This window comes from Carassius carassius, chromosome 1 (assembly GCF_963082965.1).
Source record: "Carassius carassius chromosome 1, fCarCar2.1, whole genome shotgun sequence".
Classification (NCBI taxonomy): Eukaryota; Metazoa; Chordata; class Actinopteri; order Cypriniformes; family Cyprinidae; genus Carassius; species Carassius carassius.
Genome location: NC_081755.1, coordinates 2,602,086 through 2,620,584, shown reverse-complemented (window position 1 = coordinate 2,620,584; position 18,499 = coordinate 2,602,086). Strand labels below are relative to the sequence as shown.

At 51.8% G+C, this 18,499-nt stretch overlaps 36 non-coding genes across 36 annotated transcripts; all 36 read left to right on the top strand.

Moving 5' to 3' along the window:
- Window positions 1-549: 549 nt before the first annotated feature.
- Window positions 550-622, top strand: trnak-cuu (transfer RNA lysine (anticodon CUU)). The gene has a single exon. It is a non-coding gene; the product is annotated as a tRNA-Lys (tRNA).
- Window positions 623-753: 131 nt separating this feature from the next.
- On the top strand, window positions 754-827 carry trnan-guu (transfer RNA asparagine (anticodon GUU)). The gene has a single exon. It is a non-coding gene; the product is annotated as a tRNA-Asn (tRNA).
- A 796-nt stretch (window positions 828-1,623) lies between these two features.
- On the top strand, window positions 1,624-1,696 carry trnak-cuu (transfer RNA lysine (anticodon CUU)). The gene has a single exon. It is a non-coding gene; the product is annotated as a tRNA-Lys (tRNA).
- A 131-nt stretch (window positions 1,697-1,827) lies between these two features.
- On the top strand, window positions 1,828-1,901 carry trnan-guu (transfer RNA asparagine (anticodon GUU)). Its single transcript has one exon. It is a non-coding gene; the product is annotated as a tRNA-Asn (tRNA).
- Window positions 1,902-2,697: 796 nt separating this feature from the next.
- trnak-cuu (transfer RNA lysine (anticodon CUU)) lies at window positions 2,698-2,770 on the top strand. The gene has a single exon. It is a non-coding gene; the product is annotated as a tRNA-Lys (tRNA).
- A 131-nt stretch (window positions 2,771-2,901) lies between these two features.
- On the top strand, window positions 2,902-2,975 carry trnan-guu (transfer RNA asparagine (anticodon GUU)). The gene has a single exon. It is a non-coding gene; the product is annotated as a tRNA-Asn (tRNA).
- A 766-nt stretch (window positions 2,976-3,741) lies between these two features.
- On the top strand, window positions 3,742-3,814 carry trnak-cuu (transfer RNA lysine (anticodon CUU)). The gene has a single exon. It is a non-coding gene; the product is annotated as a tRNA-Lys (tRNA).
- Window positions 3,815-3,945: 131 nt separating this feature from the next.
- On the top strand, window positions 3,946-4,019 carry trnan-guu (transfer RNA asparagine (anticodon GUU)). Its single transcript has one exon. It is a non-coding gene; the product is annotated as a tRNA-Asn (tRNA).
- A 796-nt stretch (window positions 4,020-4,815) lies between these two features.
- On the top strand, window positions 4,816-4,888 carry trnak-cuu (transfer RNA lysine (anticodon CUU)). Its single transcript has one exon. It is a non-coding gene; the product is annotated as a tRNA-Lys (tRNA).
- Window positions 4,889-5,019: 131 nt separating this feature from the next.
- trnan-guu (transfer RNA asparagine (anticodon GUU)) lies at window positions 5,020-5,093 on the top strand. Its single transcript has one exon. It is a non-coding gene; the product is annotated as a tRNA-Asn (tRNA).
- Window positions 5,094-5,889: 796 nt separating this feature from the next.
- Window positions 5,890-5,962, top strand: trnak-cuu (transfer RNA lysine (anticodon CUU)). The gene has a single exon. It is a non-coding gene; the product is annotated as a tRNA-Lys (tRNA).
- Window positions 5,963-6,093: 131 nt separating this feature from the next.
- Window positions 6,094-6,167, top strand: trnan-guu (transfer RNA asparagine (anticodon GUU)). Its single transcript has one exon. It is a non-coding gene; the product is annotated as a tRNA-Asn (tRNA).
- A 796-nt stretch (window positions 6,168-6,963) lies between these two features.
- On the top strand, window positions 6,964-7,035 carry trnak-cuu (transfer RNA lysine (anticodon CUU)). The gene has a single exon. It is a non-coding gene; the product is annotated as a tRNA-Lys (tRNA).
- A 131-nt stretch (window positions 7,036-7,166) lies between these two features.
- trnan-guu (transfer RNA asparagine (anticodon GUU)) lies at window positions 7,167-7,240 on the top strand. The gene has a single exon. It is a non-coding gene; the product is annotated as a tRNA-Asn (tRNA).
- Window positions 7,241-8,006: 766 nt separating this feature from the next.
- On the top strand, window positions 8,007-8,079 carry trnak-cuu (transfer RNA lysine (anticodon CUU)). Its single transcript has one exon. It is a non-coding gene; the product is annotated as a tRNA-Lys (tRNA).
- A 226-nt stretch (window positions 8,080-8,305) lies between these two features.
- On the top strand, window positions 8,306-8,378 carry trnak-cuu (transfer RNA lysine (anticodon CUU)). The gene has a single exon. It is a non-coding gene; the product is annotated as a tRNA-Lys (tRNA).
- Window positions 8,379-8,509: 131 nt separating this feature from the next.
- Window positions 8,510-8,583, top strand: trnan-guu (transfer RNA asparagine (anticodon GUU)). Its single transcript has one exon. It is a non-coding gene; the product is annotated as a tRNA-Asn (tRNA).
- A 796-nt stretch (window positions 8,584-9,379) lies between these two features.
- trnak-cuu (transfer RNA lysine (anticodon CUU)) lies at window positions 9,380-9,452 on the top strand. Its single transcript has one exon. It is a non-coding gene; the product is annotated as a tRNA-Lys (tRNA).
- A 131-nt stretch (window positions 9,453-9,583) lies between these two features.
- On the top strand, window positions 9,584-9,657 carry trnan-guu (transfer RNA asparagine (anticodon GUU)). Its single transcript has one exon. It is a non-coding gene; the product is annotated as a tRNA-Asn (tRNA).
- A 790-nt stretch (window positions 9,658-10,447) lies between these two features.
- On the top strand, window positions 10,448-10,520 carry trnak-cuu (transfer RNA lysine (anticodon CUU)). The gene has a single exon. It is a non-coding gene; the product is annotated as a tRNA-Lys (tRNA).
- Window positions 10,521-10,651: 131 nt separating this feature from the next.
- On the top strand, window positions 10,652-10,725 carry trnan-guu (transfer RNA asparagine (anticodon GUU)). Its single transcript has one exon. It is a non-coding gene; the product is annotated as a tRNA-Asn (tRNA).
- A 796-nt stretch (window positions 10,726-11,521) lies between these two features.
- Window positions 11,522-11,594, top strand: trnak-cuu (transfer RNA lysine (anticodon CUU)). The gene has a single exon. It is a non-coding gene; the product is annotated as a tRNA-Lys (tRNA).
- Window positions 11,595-11,725: 131 nt separating this feature from the next.
- On the top strand, window positions 11,726-11,799 carry trnan-guu (transfer RNA asparagine (anticodon GUU)). Its single transcript has one exon. It is a non-coding gene; the product is annotated as a tRNA-Asn (tRNA).
- A 766-nt stretch (window positions 11,800-12,565) lies between these two features.
- trnak-cuu (transfer RNA lysine (anticodon CUU)) lies at window positions 12,566-12,638 on the top strand. The gene has a single exon. It is a non-coding gene; the product is annotated as a tRNA-Lys (tRNA).
- Window positions 12,639-12,769: 131 nt separating this feature from the next.
- On the top strand, window positions 12,770-12,843 carry trnan-guu (transfer RNA asparagine (anticodon GUU)). The gene has a single exon. It is a non-coding gene; the product is annotated as a tRNA-Asn (tRNA).
- Window positions 12,844-13,639: 796 nt separating this feature from the next.
- Window positions 13,640-13,712, top strand: trnak-cuu (transfer RNA lysine (anticodon CUU)). Its single transcript has one exon. It is a non-coding gene; the product is annotated as a tRNA-Lys (tRNA).
- A 131-nt stretch (window positions 13,713-13,843) lies between these two features.
- Window positions 13,844-13,917, top strand: trnan-guu (transfer RNA asparagine (anticodon GUU)). The gene has a single exon. It is a non-coding gene; the product is annotated as a tRNA-Asn (tRNA).
- Window positions 13,918-14,713: 796 nt separating this feature from the next.
- Window positions 14,714-14,786, top strand: trnak-cuu (transfer RNA lysine (anticodon CUU)). The gene has a single exon. It is a non-coding gene; the product is annotated as a tRNA-Lys (tRNA).
- Window positions 14,787-14,917: 131 nt separating this feature from the next.
- trnan-guu (transfer RNA asparagine (anticodon GUU)) lies at window positions 14,918-14,991 on the top strand. The gene has a single exon. It is a non-coding gene; the product is annotated as a tRNA-Asn (tRNA).
- Window positions 14,992-15,787: 796 nt separating this feature from the next.
- Window positions 15,788-15,859, top strand: trnak-cuu (transfer RNA lysine (anticodon CUU)). Its single transcript has one exon. It is a non-coding gene; the product is annotated as a tRNA-Lys (tRNA).
- A 131-nt stretch (window positions 15,860-15,990) lies between these two features.
- trnan-guu (transfer RNA asparagine (anticodon GUU)) lies at window positions 15,991-16,064 on the top strand. Its single transcript has one exon. It is a non-coding gene; the product is annotated as a tRNA-Asn (tRNA).
- Window positions 16,065-16,830: 766 nt separating this feature from the next.
- On the top strand, window positions 16,831-16,903 carry trnak-cuu (transfer RNA lysine (anticodon CUU)). The gene has a single exon. It is a non-coding gene; the product is annotated as a tRNA-Lys (tRNA).
- A 226-nt stretch (window positions 16,904-17,129) lies between these two features.
- On the top strand, window positions 17,130-17,202 carry trnak-cuu (transfer RNA lysine (anticodon CUU)). The gene has a single exon. It is a non-coding gene; the product is annotated as a tRNA-Lys (tRNA).
- Window positions 17,203-17,333: 131 nt separating this feature from the next.
- On the top strand, window positions 17,334-17,407 carry trnan-guu (transfer RNA asparagine (anticodon GUU)). The gene has a single exon. It is a non-coding gene; the product is annotated as a tRNA-Asn (tRNA).
- A 796-nt stretch (window positions 17,408-18,203) lies between these two features.
- trnak-cuu (transfer RNA lysine (anticodon CUU)) lies at window positions 18,204-18,276 on the top strand. Its single transcript has one exon. It is a non-coding gene; the product is annotated as a tRNA-Lys (tRNA).
- A 131-nt stretch (window positions 18,277-18,407) lies between these two features.
- Window positions 18,408-18,481, top strand: trnan-guu (transfer RNA asparagine (anticodon GUU)). Its single transcript has one exon. It is a non-coding gene; the product is annotated as a tRNA-Asn (tRNA).
- Window positions 18,482-18,499: the final 18 nt, after the last annotated feature.

The window sequence follows — 18,499 nt, the reverse complement described above, 5'->3', positions numbered from 1 at the left end:
CCAGGGAGTTCCTGCTCAAAAATCCCTCTAGGAGCGCCACAAAATGCCACCAAATTGACTTTCCAATCATATGCTGTCGGAGTTTGCAAACTGTATTCACACAGCTAGACGGAACTCCATACCGGGAATCTTTGATGAGTTGGCTGAACTAATAACCTTTCAGGCTGTTGGACAAGAGCTCTGCTCGTTCAATCTGTATTCCCCAGCAAATGGCTAAAACAAACAGAGAAGAGTCTAAGCCAGGGGTGTCCAAACTCTGTCCTGGAGGGCCCCGGTCAGGTAGAGTTTCTCTCCAGCCAGCTCCATCAGACGTGCCTGGAAGTTTCTAATCTCCGTGGTGAGACTGGGATCAGCAGCTTCAGGTGTTTTTCTTTGTGCTTGGAGCCAAGCTCGGCAGGACAAGGAACCTCCAGGATCGAGTTGGGACGCCCCTGCTCTAAGCCTACCGCTAGGCTTAACCCCAACCTTACCCGCGAGTTGTTTTGTCAAGCCTGTGTGAAAAGCTTGGCTCCGTTTTGCGCATTAAACTGTTTGGCAGCACCCACCGCTGCCCGGCTAGCTCAGTCGGTAGAGCATGAGACTCTTAATCTCAGGGTCGTGGGTTCGAGCCCCACGTTGGGCGTGCCTTTTGGCTCTCTCTCGCCCCTCTCAACAGCTGTCAGTCTCTTGAGCTCAGTTTGCTGACGGAGAACTAGTGCTGCGCCCAGCGTCAAATTCTTTTGTGACCGTGTCCCATAGGACCTTACAGTGCCAGTCTCTGTGGCGCAATAGGCTAGCGCGTTCGGCTGTTAACCGAAAGGATGGTGGTTCGAGCCCACCCAGGGACTAAGGAAGCTTTTCGCAGCCATGTCTGCAAGCACAGAATTTAGCACAGGTGTCTGCTGACGTAGCGTCTGTAGCCCCTTTTCAGAGTCAACAGCTTTAGCTTTGCGAGTCCCCTTTTGTCAAAAGAAGACAAAGGGTGCTAAGTGATTGTTTGTGTCAGCTCAAGTTTGCTGTGGAGTGTTCGTGTTTTGTTTCCCGGGTGGTGGAGGCCTGTGTGGTCCAGGGAGTTCCTGCTCAAAAATCCCTCTAGGAGCGCCACAAAATGCCACCAAATTGACTTTCCAATCATATGCTGTCAGAGTTTGCAAACTGTATTCACACAGCTAGACGGAACTCCATACCGGGAACCTTTGATGAGTTGGCTGAACTAATAACCTTTCAGGCTGTTGGACAAGAGCTCTGCTCGTTCAATCTGTATTCCCCAGCAAATGGCTAAAACAAACAGAGAAGAGTCTAAGCCACGGGTGTCCAAACTCTGTCCTGGAGGGCCCCGGTCAGGTAGAGTTTCTCTCCAACCAGCTCCATCAGACGTGCCTGGAAGTTTCTAATCTCCGTGGTGAGACTGGGATCAGCAGCTTCAGGTGTTTTTCTTTGTGCTTGGAGCCAAGCTCGGCAGGACAAGGAACCTCCAGGATCGAGTTGGGACGCCCCTGCTCTAAGCCTACCGCTAGGCTTAACCCCAACCTTACCCGCGAGTTGTTTTGTCAAGCCTGTGTGAAAAGCTTGGCTCCGTTTTGCGCATTAAAATGTTTGGCAGTTCTCAAAACAGCGGTCAGCCTTGAGTTGGCACCCACTGCTGCCCGGCTAGCTCAGTCGGTAGAGCATGAGACTCTTAATCTCAGGGTCGTGGGTTCGAGCCCCACGTTGGGCGTGCCTTTTGGCTCTCTCTCGCCCCTCTCAACAGCTGTCAGTCTCTTGAGCTCAGTTTGCTGACGGAGGACTAGTGCTGCGCCCAGCGTCAAATTCTTTTGTGACCGTGTCCCATAGGACCTTACAGTGCCAGTCTCTGTGGCGCAATAGGCTAGCGCGTTCGGCTGTTAACCGAAAGGATGGTGGTTCAAGCCCACCCAGGGACTAAGGAAGCTTTTAGCAGCCATGTCTGCAAGCACAGAATTTAGCACAGGTGTCTGCTGACGTAGCGTCTGTAGCCCCTTTTCAGAGTCAATAGCTTTAGCTTTGCGAGTCATCTTTTGTCAAAAGAAGACAGAGGGTGCTAAGTGATTGTTTGTGTCAGCTCAGGTTTGCTGTGGAGTGTTCGTGTTTTGTTTCCCGGGTGGTGGAGGCCTGTGTGGTCCAGGGAGTTCCTGCTCAAAAATCCCTCTAGGAGCGCCACAAAATGCCACCAAATTGACTTTCCAATCATATGCTGTCGGAGTTTGCAAACTGTATTCACACAGCTAGACGGAACTCCATACCGGGAACCTTTGATGAGTTGGCTGAACTAATAACCTTTCAGGCTGTTGGACAAGAGCTCTGCTCGTTCAATCTGTATTCCCCAGCAAATGGCTAAAACAAACAGAGAAGAGTCTAAGCCACGGGTGTCCAAACTCTGTCCTGGAGGGCCCCGGTCAGGTAGAGTTTCTCTCCAACCAGCTCCATCAGACGTGCCTGGAAGTTTCTAATCTCCGTGGTGAGACTGGGATCAGCAGCTTCAGGTGTTTTTCTTTGTGCTTGGAGCCAAGCTCGGCAGGACAAGGAACCTCCAGGATCGAGTTGGGACGCCCCTGCTCTAAGCCTACCGCTAGGCTTAACCCCAACCTTACCCGCGAGTTGTTTTGTCAAGCCTGTGTGAAAAGCTTGGCTCCGTTTTGCGCATTAAAATGTTTGGCAGTTCTCAAAACAGCGGTCAGCCTTGAGTAGGCACCCACTGCTGCCCGGCTAGCTCAGTCGGTAGAGCATGAGACTCTTAATCTCAGGGTCGTGGGTTCGAGCCCCACGTTGGGCGTGCCTTTTGGCTCTCTCTCGCCCCTCTCAACAGCTGTCAGTCTCTTGAGCTCAGTTTGCTGACGGAGGACTAGTGCTGCGCCCAGCGTCAAATTCTTTTGTGACCGTGTCCCATAGGACCTTACAGTGCCAGTCTCTGTGGCGCAATAGGCTAGCGCGTTCGGCTGTTAACCGAAAGGATGGTGGTTCAAGCCCACCCAGGGACTAAGGAAGCTTTTAGCAGCCATGTCTGCAAGCACAGAATTTAGCACAGGTGTCTGCTGACGTAGCGTCTGTAGCCCCTTTTCAGAGTCAATAGCTTTAGCTTTGCGAGTCATCTTTTGTCAAAAGAAGACAAAGGGTGCTAAGTGATTGTTTGTGTCAGCTCAGGTTTGCTGTGGAGTGTTCGTGTTTTGTTTCCCGGGTGGTGGAGGCCTGTGTGGTCCAGGGAGTTCCTGCTCAAAAATCCCTCTAGGAGCGCCACAAAATGCCACCAAATTGACTTTCCAATCATATGCTGTCGGAGTTTGCAAACTGTATTCACACAGCTAGATGGAACTCCATACCGGGAACCTTTGATGAGTTGGCTGAACTAATAATCTTTCAGGCTGTTGGACAAGAGCTCTGCTCGTTCAATCTGTATTCCCCAGCAAATGGCTAAAACAAACAGAGAAGAGTCTAAGCCAGGGGTGTCCAAACTCTGTCCTGGAGGGCCCCGGTCAGGTAGAGTTTCTCTCCAGCCAGCTCCATCAGACGTGCCTGGAAGTTTCTAATCTCCGTGGTGAGACTGGGATCAGCAGCTTCAGGTGTTTTTCTTTGTGCTTGGAGCCAAGCTCGGCAGGACAAGGAACCTCCAGGATCGAGTTGGGACGCCCCTGCTCTAAGCCTACCGCTAGGCTTAACCCCAACCTTACCCGCGAGTTGTTTTGTCAAGCCTGTGTGAAAAGCTTGGCTCCGTTTTGCGCATTAAACTGTTTGGCAGCACCCACCGCTGCCCGGCTAGCTCAGTCGGTAGAGCATGAGACTCTTAATCTCAGGGTCGTGGGTTCGAGCCCCACGTTGGGCGTGCCTTTTGGCTCTCTCTCGCCCCTCTCAACAGCTGTCAGTCTCTTGAGCTCAGTTTGCTGACGGAGAACTAGTGCTGCGCCCAGCGTCAAATTCTTTTGTGACCGTGTCCCATAGGACCTTACAGTGCCAGTCTCTGTGGCGCAATAGGCTAGCGCGTTCGGCTGTTAACCGAAAGGATGGTGGTTCGAGCCCACCCAGGGACTAAGGAAGCTTTTCGCAGCCATGTCTGCAAGCACAGAATTTAGCACAGGTGTCTGCTGACGTAGCGTCTGTAGCCCCTTTTCAGAGTCAACAGCTTTAGCTTTGCGAGTCATCTTTTGTCAAAAGAAGACAAAGGGTGCTAAGTGATTGTTTGTGTCAGCTCAAGTTTGCTGTGGAGTGTTCGTGTTTTGTTTCCCGGGTGGTGGAGGCCTGTGTGGTCCAGGGAGTTCCTGCTCAAAAATCCCTCTAGGAGCGCCACAAAATGCCACCAAATTGACTTTCCAATCATATGCTGTCGGAGTTTGCAAACTGTATTCACACAGCTAGACGGAACTCCATACCGGGAACCTTTGATGAGTTGGCTGAACTAATAACCTTTCAGGCTGTTGGACAAGAGCTCTGCTCGTTCAATCTGTATTCCCCAGCAAATGGCTAAAACAAACAGAGAAGAGTCTAAGCCACGGGTGTCCAAACTCTGTCCTGGAGGGCCCCGGTCAGGTAGAGTTTCTCTCCAACCAGCTCCATCAGACGTGCCTGGAAGTTTCTAATCTCCGTGGTGAGACTGGGATCAGCAGCTTCAGGTGTTTTTCTTTGTGCTTGGAGCCAAGCTCGGCAGGACAAGGAACCTCCAGGATCGAGTTGGGACGCCCCTGCTCTAAGCCTACCGCTAGGCTTAACCCCAACCTTACCCGCGAGTTGTTTTGTCAAGCCTGTGTGAAAAGCTTGGCTCCGTTTTGCGCATTAAAATGTTTGGCAGTTCTCAAAACAGCGGTCAGCCTTGAGTAGGCACCCACTGATGCCCGGCTAGCTCAGTCGGTAGAGCATGAGACTCTTAATCTCAGGGTCGTGGGTTCGAGCCCCACGTTGGGCGTGCCTTTTGGCTCTCTCTCGCCCCTCTCAACAGCTGTCAGTCTCTTGAGCTCAGTTTGCTGACGGAGGACTAGTGCTGCGCCCAGCGTCAAATTCTTTTGTGACCGTGTCCCATAGGACCTTACAGTGCCAGTCTCTGTGGCGCAATAGGCTAGCGCGTTCGGCTGTTAACCGAAAGGATGGTGGTTCAAGCCCACCCAGGGACTAAGGAAGCTTTTAGCAGCCATGTCTGCAAGCACAGAATTTAGCACAGGTGTCTGCTGACGTAGCGTCTGTAGCCCCTTTTCAGAGTCAATAGCTTTAGCTTTGCGAGTCATCTTTTGTCAAAAGAAGACAAAGGGTGCTAAGTGATTGTTTGTGTCAGCTCAGGTTTGCTGTGGAGTGTTCGTGTTTTGTTTCCCGGGTGGTGGAGGCCTGTGTGGTCCAGGGAGTTCCTGCTCAAAAATCCCTCTAGGAGCGCCACAAAATGCCACCAAATTGACTTTCCAATCATATGCTGTCGGAGTTTGCAAACTGTATTCACACAGCTAGATGGAACTCCATACCGGGAACCTTTGATGAGTTGGCTGAACTAATAATCTTTCAGGCTGTTGGACAAGAGCTCTGCTCGTTCAATCTGTATTCCCCAGCAAATGGCTAAAACAAACAGAGAAGAGTCTAAGCCAGGGGTGTCCAAACTCTGTCCTGGAGGGCCCTGGTCAGGTAGAGTTTCTCTCCAGCCAGCTCCATCAGACGTGCCTGGAAGTTTCTAATCTCCGTGGTGAGACTGGGATCAGCAGCTTCAGGTGTTTTTCTTTGTGCTTGGAGCCAAGCTCGGCAGGACAAGGAACCTCCAGGATCGAGTTGGGACGCCCCTGCTCTAAGCCTACCGCTAGGCTTAACCCCAACCTTACCCGCGAGTTGTTTTGTCAAGCCTGTGTGAAAAGCTTGGCTCCGTTTTGCGCATTAAAATGTTTGGCAGTTCTCAAAACAGCGGTCAGCCTTGAGTAGGCACCCACCGCTGCCCGGCTAGCTCAGTCGGTAGAGCATGAGACTCTTAATCTCAGGGTCGTGGGTTCGAGCCCCACGTTGGGCGTGCCTTTTGGCTCTCTCTCGCCCCTCTCATCAGCTGTCAGTCTCTTGAGCTCAGTTTGTTGACAGAGTACTAGTGCTGCGCCCAGCGTCAAATTCTTTTGTGACCGTGTCCCATAGGACCTTACAGTGCCAGTCTCTGTGGCGCAATAGGCTAGCGCGTTCGGCTGTTAACCGAAAGGATGGTGGTTCGAGCCCACCCAGGGACTAAGGAAGCTTTTCGCAGCCATGTCTGCAAGCACAGAATTTAGCACAGGTGTCTGCTGACGTAGCGTCTGTAGCCCCTTTTCAGAGTCAACAGCTTTAGCTTTGCGAGTCATCTTTTGTCAAAAGAAGACAGAGGGTGCTAAGTGATTGTTTGTGTCAGCTCAAGTTTGCTGTGGAGTGTTCGTGTTTTGTTTCCCGGGTGGTGGAGGCCTGTGTGGTCCAGGGAGTTCCTGCTCAAAAATCCCTCTAGGAGCGCCACAAAATGCCACCAAATTGACTTTCCAATCATATGCTGTCGGAGTTTGCAAACTGTATTCACATAGCTAGACGGAACTCCATACCGGGAACCTTTGATGAGTTGGCTGAACTAATAACCTTTCAGGCTGTTGGACAAGAGCTCTGCTCGTTCAATCTGTATTCCAAAGCAAATGGCTAAAACAAACAGAGAAGAGTCTAAGCCAGGGGTGTCCAAACTCTGTCCTGGAGGGCCCCGGTCAGGTAGAGTTTCTCTCCAGCCAGCTCCATCAGACGTGCCTGGAAGTTTCTAATCTCCGTGGTGAGACTGGGATCAGCAGCTTCAGGTGTTTTTCTTTGTGCTTGGAGCCAAGCTCGGCAGGACAAGGAACCTCCAGGATCGAGTTGGGACGCCCCTGCTCTAAGCCTATCGCTAGGCTTAACCCCAACCTTACCCGCGAGTTGTTTTGTCAAGCCTGTGTGAAAAGCTTGGCTCCGTTTTTCGCATTAAAATGTTTGGCAGTTCTAAAAACAGCAGTCAGCCTTGAGTAGGCACCCACCGCTGCCTGCTAGCTCAGTCGGTAGAGCATGAGACTCTTAATCTCAGGGTCGTGGGTTCGAGCCCCACGTTGGGCGTGCCTTTTGGCTCTCTCTCGCCCCTCTCAACAGCTGTCAGTCTCTTGAGCTCAGTTTGCTGACGGAGGACTAGTGCTGCGCCCAGCGTCAAATTCTTTTGTGACCGTGTCCCATAGGACCTTACAGTGCCAGTCTCTGTGGCGCAATAGGCTAGCGTGTTCGGCTGTTAACCGAAAGGATGGTGGTTCGAGCCCACCCAGGGACTAAGGAAGCTTTTCGCAGCCATGTCTGCAAGCACAGAATTTAGCACAGGTGTCTGCTGACGTAGCGTCTGTAGCCCCTTTTCAGAGTCAACAGCTTTAGCTTTGCGAGTCATCTTTTGTCAAAAGAAGACAAAGGGTGCTAAGTGATTGTTTGTGTCAGCTCAAGTTTGCTGTGGAGTGTTCGTGTTTTGTTTCCCGGGTGGTGGAGGCCTGTGTGGTCCAGGGAGTTCCTGCTCAAAAATCCCTCTAGGAGCGCCACAAAATGCCACCAAATTGACTTTCCAATCATATGCTGTCGGAGTTTGCAAACTGTATTCACACAGCTAGACGGAACTCCATACCGGGAATCTTTGATGAGTTGGCTGAACTAATAACCTTTCAGGCTTTTGGACAAGAGCTCTGCTCGTTCAATCTGTATTCCCCAGCAAATGGCTAAAACAAACAGAGAAGAGTCTAAGGCAGGGGTGTCCAAACTCTGTCCTGGAGGGCCCCGGTCAGGTAGAGTTTCTCTCCAGCCAGCTCCATCAGACGTGCCTGGAAGTTTCTAATCTCCGTGGTGAGACTGGGATCAGCAGCTTCAGGTGTTTTTCTTTGTGCTTGGAGCCAAGCTCGGCAGGACAAGGAACCTCCAGGATCGAGTTGGGACGCCCCTGCTCTAAGCCTACCGCTAGGCTTAACCCCAACCTTACCCGCGAGTTGTTTTGTCAAGCCTGTGTGAAAAGCTTGGCTCCGTTTTGCGCATTAAACTGTTTGGCAGCACCCACCGCTGCCCGGCTAGCTCAGTCGGTAGAGCATGAGACTCTTAATCTCAGGGTCGTGGGTTTGAGCCCCACGTTGGGCGTGCCTTTTGGCTCTCTCTCGCCCCTCTCAACAGCTGTCAGTCTCTTGAGCTCAGTTTGCTGACGGAGAACTAGTGCTGCGCCCAGCGTCAAATTCTTTTGTGACCGTGTCCTATAGGACCTTACAGTGCCAGTCTCTGTGGCGCAATAGGCTAGCGCGTTCGGCTGTTAACCGAAAGGATGGTGGTTCTCAAAACAGCGGTCAGCCTTGAGTAGGCACCCACTGCTGCCCGGCTAGCTCAGTCGGTAGAGCATGAGACTCTTAATCTCAGGGTCGTGGGTTCGAGCCCCACGTTGGGCGTGCCTTTTGGCTCTCTCTCGCCCCTCTCAACAGCTGTCAGTCTCTTGAGCTCAGTTTGCTGACGGAGGACTAGTGCTGCGCCCAGCGTCAAATTCTTTTGTGACCGTGTCCCATAGGACCTTACAGTGCCAGTCTCTGTGGCGCAATAGGCTAGCGCGTTCGGCTGTTAACCGAAAGGATGGTGGTTCAAGCCCACCCAGGGACTAAGGAAGCTTTTAGCAGCCATGTCTGCAAGCACAGAATTTAGCACAGGTGTCTGCTGACGTAGCGTCTGTAGCCCCTTTTCAGAGTCAATAGCTTTAGCTTTGCGAGTCATCTTTTGTCAAAAGAAGACAAAGGGTGCTAAGTGATTGTTTGTGTCAGCTCAGGTTTGCTGTGGAGTGTTCGTGTTTTGTTTCCCGGGTGGTGGAGGCCTGTGTGGTCCAGGGAGTTCCTGCTCAAAAATCCCTCTAGGAGCGCCACAAAATGCCACCAAATTGACTTTCCAATCATATGCTGTCGGAGTTTGCAAACTGTATTCACACAGCTAGACGGAACTCCATACCGGGAACCTTTGATGAGTTGGCTGAACTAATAATCTTTCAGGCTGTTGGACAAGAGCTCTGCTCGTTCAATCTGTATTCCCCAGCAAATGGCTAAAACAAACAGAGAAGAGTCTAAGCCACGGGTGTCCAAACTCTGTCCTGGAGGGCCCCGGTCAGGTAGAGTTTCTCTCCAACCAGCTCCATCAGACGTGCCTGGAAGTTTCTAATCTCCGTGGTGAGACTGGGATCAGCAGCTTCAGGTGTTTTTCTTTGTGCTTGGAGCCAAGCTCGGCAGGACAAGGAACCTCCAGGATCGAGTTGGGACGCCCCTGCTCTAAGCCTACCGCTAGGCTTAACCCCAACCTTACCCGCGAGTTGTTTTGTCAAGCCTGTGTGAAAAGCTTGGCTCCGTTTTGCGCATTAAAATGTTTGGCAGTTCTCAAAACAGCGGTCAGCCTTGAGTAGGCACCCACCGCTGCCCGGCTAGCTCAGTCGGTAGAGCATGAGACTCTTAATCTCAGGGTCGTGGGTTCGAGCCCCACGTTGGGCGTGCCTTTTGGCTCTCTCTCGCCCCTCTCAACAGCTGTCAGTCTCTTGAGCTCAGTTTGCTGACGGAGGACTAGTGCTGCGCCCAGCGTCAAATTCTTTTGTGACCGTGTCCCATAGGACCTTACAGTGCCAGTCTCTGTGGTGCAATAGGCTAGCGTGTTCGGCTGTTAACCGAAAGGATGGTGGTTCGAGCCCACCCAGGGACTAAGGAAGCTTTTCGCAGCCATGTCTGCAAGCACAGAATTTAGCACAGGTGTCTGCTGACGTAGCGTCTGTAGCCCCTTTTCAGAGTCAACAGCTTTGCGAGTCATCTTTTGTCAAAAGAAGACAAAGGGTGCTAAGTGATTGTTTGTGTCAGCTCAAGTTTGCTGTGGAGTGTTCGTGTTTTGTTTCCCGGGTGGTGGAGGCCTGTGTGGTCCAGGGAGTTCCTGCTCAAAAATCCCTCTAGGAGCGCCACAAAATGCCACCAAATTGACTTTCCAATCATATGCTGTCGGAGTTTGCAAACTGTATTCACACAGCTAGACGGAACTCCATACCGGGAACCTTTGATGAGTTGGCTGAACTAATAACCTTTCAGGCTGTTGGACAAGAGCTCTGCTCATTCAATCTGTATTCCCCAGCAAATGGCTAAAACAAACAGAGAAGAGTCTAAGCCACGGGTGTCCAAACTCTGTCCTGGAGGGCCCCGGTCAGGTAGAGTTTCTCTCCAACCAGCTCCATCAGACGTGCCTGGAAGTTTCTAATCTCCGTGGTGAGACTGGGATCAGCAGCTTCAGGTGTTTTTCTTTGTGCTTGGAGCCAAGCTCGGCAGGACAAGGAACCTCCAGGATCGAGTTGGGACGCCCCTGCTCTAAGCCTACCGCTAGGCTTAACCCCAACCTTACCCGCGAGTTGTTTTGTCAAGCCTGTGTGAAAAGCTTGGCTCCGTTTTGCGCATTAAAATGTTTGGCAGTTCTCAAAACAGCGGTCAGCCTTGAGTTGGCACCCACTGCTGCCTGGCTAGCTCAGTCGGTAGAGCATGAGACTCTTAATCTCAGGGTCGTGGGTTCGAGCCCCACGTTGGGCGTGCCTTTTGGCTCTCTCTCGCCCCTCTCAACAGCTGTCAGTCTCTTGAGCTCAGTTTGCTGACGGAGGACTAGTGCTGCGCCCAGCGTCAAATTCTTTTGTGACCGTGTCCCATAGGACCTTACAGTGCCAGTCTCTGTGGCGCAATAGGCTAGCGCGTTCGGCTGTTAACCGAAAGGATGGTGGTTCAAGCCCACCCAGGGACTAAGGAAGCTTTTAGCAGCCATGTCTGCAAGCACAGAATTTAGCACAGGTGTCTGCTGACGTAGCGTCTGTAGCCCCTTTTCAGAGTCAATAGCTTTAGCTTTGCGAGTCATCTTTTGTCAAAAGAAGACAGAGGGTGCTAAGTGATTGTTTGTGTCAGCTCAGGTTTGCTGTGGAGTGTTCGTGTTTTGTTTCCCGGGTGGTGGAGGCCTGTGTGGTCCAGGGAGTTCCTGCTCAAAAATCCCTCTAGGAGCGCCACAAAATGCCACCAAATTGACTTTCCAATCATATGCTGTCGGAGTTTGCAAACTGTATTCACACAGCTAGACGGAACTCCATACCGGGAACCTTTGATGAGTTGGCTGAACTAATAACCTTTCAGGCTGTTGGACAAGAGCTCTGCTCGTTCAATCTGTATTCCCCAGCAAATGGCTAAAACAAACAGAGAAGAGTCTAAGCCACGGGTGTCCAAACTCTGTCCTGGAGGGCCCCGGTCAGGTAGAGTTTCTCTCCAACCAGCTCCATCAGACGTGCCTGGAAGTTTCTAATCTCCGTGGTGAGACTGGGATCAGCAGCTTCAGGTGTTTTTCTTTGTGCTTGGAGCCAAGCTCGGCAGGACAAGGAACCTCCAGGATCGAGTTGGGACGCCCCTGCTCTAAGCCTACCGCTAGGCTTAACCCCAACCTTACCCGCGAGTTGTTTTGTCAAGCCTGTGTGAAAAGCTTGGCTCCGTTTTGCGCATTAAAATGTTTGGCAGTTCTCAAAACAGCGGTCAGCCTTGAGTAGGCACCCACTGCTGCCCGGCTAGCTCAGTCGGTAGAGCATGAGACTCTTAATCTCAGGGTCGTGGGTTCGAGCCCCACGTTGGGCGTGCCTTTTGGCTCTCTCTCGCCCCTCTCAACAGCTGTCAGTCTCTTGAGCTCAGTTTGCTGACGGAGGACTAGTGCTGCGCCCAGCGTCAAATTCTTTTGTGACCGTGTCCCATAGGACCTTACAGTGCCAGTCTCTGTGGCGCAATAGGCTAGCGCGTTCGGCTGTTAACCGAAAGGATGGTGGTTCAAGCCCACCCAGGGACTAAGGAAGCTTTTAGCAGCCATGTCTGCAAGCACAGAATTTAGCACAGGTGTCTGCTGACGTAGCGTCTGTAGCCCCTTTTCAGAGTCAATAGCTTTAGCTTTGCGAGTCATCTTTTGTCAAAAGAAGACAAAGGGTGCTAAGTGATTGTTTGTGTCAGCTCAGGTTTGCTGTGGAGTGTTCGTGTTTTGTTTCCCGGGTGGTGGAGGCCTGTGTGGTCCAGGGAGTTCCTGCTCAAAAATCCCTCTAGGAGCGCCACAAAATGCCACCAAATTGACTTTCCAATCATATGCTGTCGGAGTTTGCAAACTGTATTCACACAGCTAGATGGAACTCCATACCGGGAACCTTTGATGAGTTGGCTGAACTAATAATCTTTCAGGCTGTTGGACAAGAGCTCTGCTCGTTCAATCTGTATTCCCCAGCAAATGGCTAAAACAAACAGAGAAGAGTCTAAGCCAGGGGTGTCCAAACTCTGTCCTGGAGGGCCCCGGTCAGGTAGAGTTTCTCTCCAGCCAGCTCCATCAGACGTGCCTGGAAGTTTCTAATCTCCGTGGTGAGACTGGGATCAGCAGCTTCAGGTGTTTTTCTTTGTGCTTGGAGCCAAGCTCGGCAGGACAAGGAACCTCCAGGATCGAGTTGGGACGCCCCTGCTCTAAGCCTACCGCTAGGCTTAACCCCAACCTTACCCGCGAGTTGTTTTGTCAAGCCTGTGTGAAAAGCTTGGCTCCGTTTTGCGGATTAAACTGTTTGGCAGCACCCACCGCTGCCCGGCTAGCTCAGTCGGTAGAGCATGAGACTCTTAATCTCAGGGTCGTGGGTTCGAGCCCCACGTTGGGCGTGCCTTTTGGCTCTCTCTCGCCCCTCTCAACAGCTGTCAGTCTCTTGAGCTCAGTTTGCTGACGGAGAACTAGTGCTGCGCCCAGCGTCAAATTCTTTTGTGACCGTGTCCCATAGGACCTTACAGTGCCAGTCTCTGTGGCGCAATAGGCTAGCGCGTTCGGCTGTTAACCGAAAGGATGGTGGTTCGAGCCCACCCAGGGACTAAGGAAGCTTTTCGCAGCCATGTCTGCAAGCACAGAATTTAGCACAGGTGTCTGCTGACGTAGCGTCTGTAGCCCCTTTTCAGAGTCAACAGCTTTAGCTTTGCGAGTCATCTTTTGTCAAAAGAAGACAAAGGGTGCTAAGTGATTGTTTGTGTCAGCTCAAGTTTGCTGTGGAGTGTTCGTGTTTTGTTTCCCGGGTGGTGGAGGCCTGTGTGGTCCAGGGAGTTCCTGCTCAAAAATCCCTCTAGGAGCGCCACAAAATGCCACCAAATTGACTTTCCAATCATATGCTGTCGGAGTTTGCAAACTGTATTCACACAGCTAGACGGAACTCCATACCGGGAACCTTTGATGAGTTGGCTGAACTAATAACCTTTCAGGCTGTTGGACAAGAGCTCTGCTCGTTCAATCTGTATTCCCCAGCAAATGGCTAAAACAAACAGAGAAGAGTCTAAGCCACGGGTGTCCAAACTCTGTCCTGGAGGGCCCCGGTCAGGTAGAGTTTCTCTCCAACCAGCTCCATCAGACGTGCCTGGAAGTTTCTAATCTCCGTGGTGAGACTGGGATCAGCAGCTTCAGGTGTTTTTCTTTGTGCTTGGAGCCAAGCTCGGCAGGACAAGGAACCTCCAGGATCGAGTTGGGACGCCCCTGCTCTAAGCCTACCGCTAGGCTTAACCCCAACCTTACCCGCGAGTTGTTTTGTCAAGCCTGTGTGAAAAGCTTGGCTCCGTTTTGCGCATTAAAATGTTTGGCAGTTCTCAAAACAGCGGTCAGCCTTGAGTAGGCACCCACTGCTGCCCGGCTAGCTCAGTCGGTAGAGCATGAGACTCTTAATCTCAGGGTCGTGGGTTCGAGCCCCACGTTGGGCGTGCCTTTTGGCTCTCTCTCGCCCCTCTCAACAGCTGTCAGTCTCTTGAGCTCAGTTTGCTGACGGAGGACTAGTGCTGCGCCCAGCGTCAAATTCTTTTGTGACCGTGTCCCATAGGACCTTACAGTGCCAGTCTCTGTGGCGCAATAGGCTAGCGCGTTCGGCTGTTAACCGAAAGGATGGTGGTTCAAGCCCACCCAGGGACTAAGGAAGCTTTTAGCAGCCATGTCTGCAAGCACAGAATTTAGCACAGGTGTCTGCTGACGTAGCGTCTGTAGCCCCTTTTCAGAGTCAATAGCTTTAGCTTTGCGAGTCATCTTTTGTCAAAAGAAGACAAAGGGTGCTAAGTGATTGTTTGTGTCAGCTCAGGTTTGCTGTGGAGTGTTCGTGTTTTGTTTCCCGGGTGGTGGAGGCCTGTGTGGTCCAGGGAGTTCCTGCTCAAAAATCCCTCTAGGAGCGCCACAAAATGCCACCAAATTGACTTTCCAATCATATGCTGTCGGAGTTTGCAAACTGTATTCACACAGCTAGATGGAACTCCATACCGGGAACCTTTGATGAGTTGGCTGAACTAATAATCTTTCAGGCTGTTGGACAAGAGCTCTGCTCGTTCAATCTGTATTCCCCAGCAAATGGCTAAAACAAACAGAGAAGAGTCTAAGCCAGGGGTGTCCAAACTCTGTCCTGGAGGGCCCTGGTCAGGTAGAGTTTCTCTCCAGCCAGCTCCATCAGACGTGCCTGGAAGTTTCTAATCTCCGTGGTGAGACTGGGATCAGCAGCTTCAGGTGTTTTTCTTTGTGCTTGGAGCCAAGCTCGGCAGGACAAGGAACCTCCAGGATCGAGTTGGGACGCCCCTGCTCTAAGCCTACCGCTAGGCTTAACCCCAACCTTACCCGCGAGTTGTTTTGTCAAGCCTGTGTGAAAAGCTTGGCTCCGTTTTGCGCATTAAAATGTTTGGCAGTTCTCAAAACAGCGGTCAGCCTTGAGTAGGCACCCACCGCTGCCCGGCTAGCTCAGTCGGTAGAGCATGAGACTCTTAATCTCAGGGTCGTGGGTTCGAGCCCCACGTTGGGCGTGCCTTTTGGCTCTCTCTCGCCCCTCTCATCAGCTGTCAGTCTCTTGAGCTCAGTTTGTTGACAGAGTACTAGTGCTGCGCCCAGCGTCAAATTCTTTTGTGACCGTGTCCCATAGGACCTTACAGTGCCAGTCTCTGTGGCGCAATAGGCTAGCGCGTTCGGCTGTTAACCGAAAGGATGGTGGTTCGAGCCCACCCAGGGACTAAGGAAGCTTTTCGCAGCCATGTCTGCAAGCACAGAATTTAGCACAGGTGTCTGCTGACGTAGCGTCTGTAGCCCCTTTTCAGAGTCAACAGCTTTAGCTTTGCGAGTCATCTTTTGTCAAAAGAAGACAGAGGGTGCTAAGTGATTGTTTGTGTCAGCTCAAGTTTGCTGTGGAGTGTTCGTGTTTTGTTTCCCGGGTGGTGGAGGCCTGTGTGGTCCAGGGAGTTCCTGCTCAAAAATCCCTCTAGGAGCGCCACAAAATGCCACCAAATTGACTTTCCAATCATATGCTGTCGGAGTTTGCAAACTGTATTCACATAGCTAGACGGAACTCCATACCGGGAACCTTTGATGAGTTGGCTGAACTAATAACCTTTCAGGCTGTTGGACAAGAGCTCTGCTCGTTCAATCTGTATTCCAAAGCAAATGGCTAAAACAAACAGAGAAGAGTCTAAGCCAGGGGTGTCCAAACTCTGTCCTGGAGGGCCCCGGTCAGGTAGAGTTTCTCTCCAGCCAGCTCCATCAGACTTGCCTGGAAGTTTCTAATCTCCGTGGTGAGACTGGGATCAGCAGCTTCAGGTGTTTTTCTTTGTGCTTGGAGCCAAGCTCGGCAGGACAAGGAACCTCCAGGATCGAGTTGGGACGCCCCTGCTCTAAGCCTATCGCTAGGCTTAACCCCAACCTTACCCGCGAGTTGTTTTGTCAAGCCTGTGTGAAAAGCTTGGCTTCGTTTTTCGCATTAAAATGTTTGGCAGTTCTAAAAACAGCAGTCAGCCTTGAGTAGGCACCCACCGCTGCCTGCTAGCTCAGTCGGTAGAGCATGAGACTCTTAATCTCAGGGTCGTGGGTTCGAGCCCCACGTTGGGCGTGCCTTTTGGCTCTCTCTCGCCCCTCTCAACAGCTGTCAGTCTCTTGAGCTCAGTTTGCTGACGGAGGACTAGTGCTGCGCCCAGCGTCAAATTCTTTTGTGACCGTGTCCCATAGGACCTTACAGTGCCAGTCTCTGTGGCGCAATAGGCTAGCGTGTTCGGCTGTTAACCGAAAGGATGGTGGTTCGAGCCCACCCAGGGACTAAGGAAGCTTTTCGCAGCCATGTCTGCAAGCACAGAATTTAGCACAGGTGTCTGCTGACGTAGCGTCTGTAGCCCCTTTTCAGAGTCAACAGCTTTAGCTTTGCGAGTCATCTTTTGTCAAAAGAAGACAAAGGGTGCTAAGTGATTGTTTGTGTCAGCTCAAGTTTGCTGTGGAGTGTTCGTGTTTTATTTCCCGGGTGGTGGAGGCCTGTGTGGTCCAGGGAGTTCCTGCTCAAAAATCCCTCTAGGAGCGCCACAAAATGCCACCAAATTGACTTTCCAATCATATGCTGTCGGAGTTTGCAAACTGTATTCACACAGCTAGACGGAACTCCATACCGGGAATCTTTGATGAGTTGGCTGAACTAATAACCTTTCAGGCTTTTGGACAAGAGCTCTGCTCGTTCAATCTGTATTCCCCAGCAAATGGCTAAAACAAACAGAGAAGAGTCTAAGGCAGGGGTGTCCAAACTCTGTCCTGGAGGGCCCCGGTCAGGTAGAGTTTCTCTCCAGCCAGCTCCATCAGACGTGCCTGGAAGTTTCTAATCTCCGTGGTGAGACTGGGATCAGCAGCTTCAGGTGTTTTTCTTTGTGCTTGGAGCCAAGCTCGGCAGGACAAGGAACCTCCAGGATCGAGTTGGGACGCCCCTGCTCTAAGCCTACCGCTAGGCTTAACCCCAACCTTACCCGCGAGTTGTTTTGTCAAGCCTGTGTGAAAAGCTTGGCTCCGTTTTGCGCATTAAACTGTTTGGCAGCACCCACCGCTGCCCGGCTAGCTCAGTCGGTAGAGCATGAGACTCTTAATCTCAGGGTCGTGGGTTTGAGCCCCACGTTGGGCGTGCCTTTTGGCTCTCTCTCGCCCCTCTCAACAGCTGTCAGTCTCTTGAGCTCAGTTTGCTGACGGAGAACTAGTGCTGCGCCCAGCGTCAAATTCTTTTGTGACCGTGTCCTATAGGACCTTACAGTGCCAGTCTCTGTGGCGCAATAGGCTAGCGCGTTCGGCTGTTAACCGAAAGGATGGTGGTTCTCAAAACAGCGGTCAGCCTTGAGTAGGCACCCACTGCTGCCCGGCTAGCTCAGTCGGTAGAGCATGAGACTCTTAATCTCAGGGTCGTGGGTTCGAGCCCCACGTTGGGCGTGCCTTTTGGCTCTCTCTCGCCCCTCTCAACAGCTGTCAGTCTCTTGAGCTCAGTTTGCTGACGGAGGACTAGTGCTGCGCCCAGCGTCAAATTCTTTTGTGACCGTGTCCCATAGGACCTTACAGTGCCAGTCTCTGTGGCGCAATAGGCTAGCGCGTTCGGCTGTTAACCGAAAGGATGGTGGTTCAAGCCCACCCAGGGACTAAGGAAGCTTTTAGCAGCCATGTCTGCAAGCACAGAATTTAGCACAGGTGTCTGCTGACGTAGCGTCTGTAGCCCCTTTTCAGAGTCAATAGCTTTAGCTTTGCGAGTCATCTTTTGTCAAAAGAAGACAAAGGGTGCTAAGTGATTGTTTGTGTCAGCTCAGGTTTGCTGTGGAGTGTTCGTGTTTTGTTTCCCGGGTGGTGGAGGCCTGTGTGGTCCAGGGAGTTCCTGCTCAAAAATCCCTCTAGGAGCGCCACAAAATGCCACCAAATTGACTTTCCAATCATATGCTGTCGGAGTTTGCAAACTGTATTCACACAGCTAGACGGAACTCCATACCGGGAACCTTTGATGAGTTGGCTGAACTAATAATCTTTCAGGCTGTTGGACAAGAGCTCTGCTCGTTCAATCTGTATTCCCCAGCAAATGGCTAAAACAAACAGAGAAGAGTCTAAGCCAGGGGTGTCCAAACTCTGTCCTGGAGGGCCCCGGGCAGGTAGAGTTTCTCTCCAGCCAGCTCCATCAGACGTGCCTGGAAGTTTCTAATCTCCGTGGTGAGACTGGGATCAGCAGCTTCAGGTGTTTTTCTTTGTGCTTGGAGCCAAGCTCGGCAGGACAAGGAACCTCCAGGATCGAGTTGGGACGCCCCTGCTCTAAGCCTACCGCTAGGCTTAACCCCAACCTTACCCGCGAGTTGTTTTGTCAAGCCTGTGTGAAAAGCTTGGCTCCGTTTTGCGCATTAAAATGTTTGGCAGTTCTCAAAACAGCGGTCAGCCTTGAGTAGGCACCCACCGCTGCCCGGCTAGCTCAGTCGGTAGAGCATGAGACTCTTAATCTCAGGGTCGTGGGTTCGAGCCCCACGTTGGGCGTGCCTTTTGGCTCTCTCTCGCCCCTCTCAACAGCTGTCAGTCTCTTGAGCTCAGTTTGCTGACGGAGGACTAGTGCTGCGCCCAGCGTCAAATTCTTTTGTGACCGTGTCCCATAGGACCTTACAGTGCCAGTCTCTGTGGCGCAATAGGCTAGCGTGTTCGGCTGTTAACCGAAAGGATGGTGGTTCGAGCCCACCCAGGGACTAAGGAAGCTTTTCGCAGC